Source organism: Corvus brachyrhynchos, unplaced genomic scaffold (genome assembly GCF_000691975.1).
Source record: "Corvus brachyrhynchos isolate BGI_N302 unplaced genomic scaffold, ASM69197v1 scaffold525, whole genome shotgun sequence".
In the NCBI taxonomy this organism is placed as follows: domain Eukaryota; kingdom Metazoa; phylum Chordata; class Aves; order Passeriformes; family Corvidae; genus Corvus; species Corvus brachyrhynchos.
In genome coordinates this window covers 1,267,938-1,272,906 of record NW_008238341.1, presented here as the reverse complement: position 1 = coordinate 1,272,906, position 4,969 = coordinate 1,267,938, and positions in this window count along the sequence as shown.

Below are 4,969 nucleotides of genomic sequence, written 5' to 3'. Positions count from 1 at the left end.
TGTTGGATTCCTTGCTCCATGGTTTTCCAAAGGCCTTGCTGCAGCTGGAAGTCTTCCTGGCAAAGGTATCTCTCCTTCACACTTATTAAGAGTCATGTTCAGAGGTGGAGAGGTTCTGGCTTTCCTGTGATCCCCTGGTCAATGCCCACATCAGGCGAAAAAGATCCCAAGTGCCTTCCTCCTGTACCATCCAAAATTGTAGTCAGCTGTGGTGTCCCAGATTCTGATCAACCAGCTCAATATGGGCTCATCTGTTTGTCAGGTGAGGTCTTTCCACATGTTGTGTAGACTTTCTCAGGACAAGGACTTGGTGATTATTTTCAGCTCTGAGTCCTCTGCTGTCCGTGAGAGTCCTGTCTCCCCATTGTCATCCACTGGGCAAAAGGATTTGGTCTTGTATTTCCTCCTTTGGGCAGGGGTGATGGCTATTGGCTTTAGCTGCCCTTTCGTTTTAACTGCAGCCTGAGAGACCATGGCATTTGCCGATTTGTTCTCCTTCCCTTCTGGCTGTAGGTATTGCTCTACAGTATTGAGCAGCACATGATAAGAATTAGCCAGGGCCCAGCACAAAGCAATGAGCTGCTTCTTTCTGGAACTGCCACTGTAATTTTCCTTCAAATATTCTGCTCCTTTAGCTGTGTTCTGTATTTGTTCAGGGGGGGACTTCCAAACCATTGGAGCAGAACATTTCTTCAACATCTGACCTATATCCTCCTACATTCCATGCCAGTCATGATTTTTGACCCCTGAGACAGATCTCTGGACAACCCCACTGGAAATCTCAGCCCTGATTCTAAACATGTTGTAGACTGTAGAGGAGACATAGCAGAACTAGCAACAAGAATATGGTGTCTTTAATATTGAGAGGGAATTCAACACTCTCAAAAAAGGGGAGAAGGAAGTGAAAGGCTGGGAAAACCCCTCCTCTCCTGTTCCTCCAACAGGCTGGGTGTGATCATTAATAAACCCCCAGAAGCAGCAGCCCAGACCAGGACAGGCAAACAACAGTGAATACACATTCCAAATGATCTTCATTGTCACTGATGTTATCTTTCGATAGACTGATATCAAAAAGTGCATCCATGAAGCAATCTTGGTTTCTCTCTCTCCCTGATCTGAAACAGGAAATCATGGTGGGCAAATGGCTCCACATATATGGACACATATACAAAGGGAAGTGCCACATCCACATGACTAGACCCAGCAGCATGGTGACCCAGGAGTTCTGTACCTAATATTCAAATGTTTTGGACAAAATTGTCATTTTGTCCTTTTCTCTATCAAGCCCCTTTAGTTGGGTGCCAAATTTGTCTTAGTTTAAGACAATTTCCAGGGTGGAGCCTGGCAAACAAGCTACTCTCCTTTAGTTTTAAGCACTACCCTTTCACCAGTAAGGAGAGACAAATGTGAGAAAAGTGAAAAAATAACAGTTTACTAAAAAACAGAACAGCAATTAATAAGGAAATAGCAATAACCAAAAAGACAAAGGCTCTAAGGCAAGACATTCCCTCCCACAATAATAATGAAAACAAAATGGCACAGAAGACCTTCTTGCAAGATGGTGGTGGCTGTTGCCAACCATGTGGCCCAATGACAAAGACAACATGGTGGAGAAGCCCTTCCACCAAGATGGTGGCCTCCATAGAAGACCATGAGGCCCAGGGGACAAAGATAAAATGACAGAGAAACCTACTTCTCTGGACCATGAGGTAGAGAGAGAGAACAAAGCAAAAACAACATCTCAGCCCGAGCCCCCTCTTCCCACAAACAACAACTAATGGGAAACAGGGATAAAACAAAAAGCTGGAAGAACTCTTTTTGTCTGAAAGCAAGAGTCAATGCTGCCTGGTTGTCTGTTCCACACCACCCGACAGGGGCTCTCCCGGTGGCAGCAGTTCCATCGGCAGTGGTGGCTGGAACTGGGGTAGATGCTGGAACTCGTCGGGAGACTCCAACTCTTCCTCAGTAAAAATGGCAGGCAGCTGGATCTAGGGCAGCAGCTGGACTTTGTGAAGAGAAGGGGTTCCAATTTTCCTGGGAGGGGTGCCATGGCTGGTTGTCCTGGGTGGAGAGAGCACAAAAGAACCAGGAAGAAAAATTTCGAAGAAACATTTTCTCCAGCTCCAGAAACAGTAGTTACCATGGCAACAGTGTCTGATAAGGTATTACAAAATTCTCCAACACCAGAGAGGAATAAAAGAAAGCTTCTACCTCACACTGCCTCAGCTGGGGAAAACCTGCCCCACGCAAGTCTCTTGGCAGCCAGGACAATAAAAGAGAGAGTTGTGTGTGTCTGTTCTCATCATTTAAAGGGATCCTCTTAACCCTTCATCTCGCAAACCCAGGGTAAAACACTGTGGTTCCACTTTGGGCCCTGAAAATCCTAAGGGACAGTAACACAAACTGTGCAGATTGATGTAGAAGAAATATGGAATACAATGCACATTTTTTGGTCACTCAAGACAGGAAGTCAAAGCGGGGGATGAGTAAGAAAGGCAATGAAAGGCAATGGAGGGTTAGCTGGGCAAGGCAAGGCAAGGGTTGTGTTTGCAAGGTGAGGCGAGAGAGTCAACAGTTAGGCAAGGCAGTGAAAGTCACAGGAGGAGCAGTCAGGGCAAAGCCAGGAAAAAAAGAGTAGGGAAGTCAAAACGAGGGATGGATGAGTAAGATGATGCAAGGCAATGGAGGGAATGAAGTGCAAGGGAAGGACACAGAGAGGTCAGTTAGGCAATGCAAGGTGTGGGTAGACAAGACAAAACAAGGGATAATCAGGAATGGCAAGGAAATACAAGGTTGGGTAGAAAAGGCAAGGCAAAGCAAAAGACGGGTAGGCAAGGCAGTGGGAGTCATGGGGGGCAGGCAAGGCAAGACAAGACAAGGCCAGGAAAAAAAGAGTAGGAAAGTACAGGTTGGGGATGGGTGAGGAAGGCTAACACAGTTCTGTGCTTGTGGCATGAGCTCTGGCGTGCCCTCGATCAGAGAGAGTCCAGCTGCATTACTTCTGTGCGTTGCAGAAGTGACCTCGGCATCAGGAAAGACGCTGGCTGGGTGCGCTCGCCGGCTTCTTTGCAGAGGAAACATGGCAGGAGCTGATGATATAGGCTTGCGTTAGATCGGAGGTAAAGGAAGGGAGGCCATTCTGGTCTGGCTTCTAGCAGGTTTATTGTCAGAAGTTTTGCAACCAGAACATGGCAATGATCTTAATCTGGGATCCCGCCGAGAGGCTTTTCCCTCAGTTTTATAGGGGATTTGAAAACTGTGGGGAAAGGGGAAAACAACCAATGAGTTCCAAGCTAGGGGGAGGCTACAATTCAACAAGAACCAATGGGGGAAACTGGGAGGCGGGAGAGACAACAAAGAACCAATGAACAACCGAGTAAGAGGGAATTTTCCCGAACGGGGGAGGCAACTTGGACCGGGGCACAGCCCCAGGGGGCGTGGCTTAAGCGTCTGAGCTGCCCCTCGGCCCACCCTCCAAGTCTGTGTCTTGGGGAAACTTGATCTACGGGAGTGGCTCGGATTGATTGGCATCTAGCTGCCCCAGCCCCGTAGCGGGCTGGGTCATAGCAACAGAGGGCAATGCAAGGAAATGGAGCGGTAGGAAGGTTAAGGGAATGATACGAAAAGGTTGGCAGTAGAAAGTTAAGCTAGGCAAGGCAAGGAATGGTCAGGAATGGCAAGGAAATGCAAGGTTGGGTAGGAAAGGCATGAATGAATGATACAAAAAGGTTGGTAAGGCAATAGAAAGGATAGACAAGGCAAGGGATGGGTAGACAGGGTAATGAGAGTCATAGGAGGAACGAGCAAAACAAGGGAAGGTCAGGAAAAATGGGGAAGTCAAGGTACGGGATGGATAAGCAAGGCAACGTAAGGCAGTAGAGTGGCAGGAAGGACAAGGGAAGGACACAGAGGCATTGGTAAGGCAATGTAAGTTTGGGCTAGGCAAGGCAAGCCAGGGGTATGCAAGGCAAAGCAGCAGAGTGGAAGGCAAGGCACTGCAAGGATGGGAAAGGGAAGGCAAAGCAAGTGAGGGGTAGGCAAGGCAATGAAAGTCAAAGGACGGACAGCCAAGGGAGGGTAGCAAGGCAAGAAACGAGTAGGCAAGGCAAGGCGGAGGATGGGTGTAGTGGTTTGGCATGAGAGGCAATGCAAGGCTAGGGAGAGGTAGGCATGGGCAAGACCACGTTGTAGATACAAAAATGCTGCTAGCAAGGATTTTCTTGCTATTTTCCAAGTCCGTGAGAAACTTTTCTCTCTCACAGAAGAGGTAGCAGAGTATGGAAACAACCAAGCCACCTGCAACCTTGAAAAGTCTTGTTTATGGTATAGTAGAAAAATATTTTGACAATGGATGTTTTAGGATTTTAGCCAATCACCCCAAGGGGTGGCTGATCCTTTGTCCAATTAGACTATGAAGAAAAAAGTCTATAAAAGAGTTTGTAAAATAATTAAATAAATCAATCTTGCTGCACAATTCCTGCCTGCTGGATGAGTTACGCTGTTCCCCTTCCCCCCCCCGGGACCGGGAGGTCCAACGTGACTGAGAAATGGCGAACAGCGGCTCACAAACCAACACTGTGGTAATGGTCTGGAAAGGTGTGTTTAGTATATTGCACACATCCATTCCTGAAAACTCAGTTCGGGAATTATTAGACTGGGCTACCTTAAAAGGTATTTCCATGGACAGAGATACTGCCTTGGACTTTGCCTTATGGCAGGAACTTGGCTGTGCTGTCCGGCACGAGTTCCCATCTGGGGACCCAGCAGTGTTGGAATTATACCAAACCTGGCATTCGTTATTTATTCTGCCAACCGACCACGACTGTGGAAGCAGGGCTGGCTTGCCTATTTCGGTGGTGAGTGATGGAGGAATGTCCGAGGGGGACCCCGCTGACTCGACTCCACAGGCAGAGCCTGCGCCGCCTCACCCTGCACAATCGCAGGACTCCGCGGCCCCCAGGGACCCCAC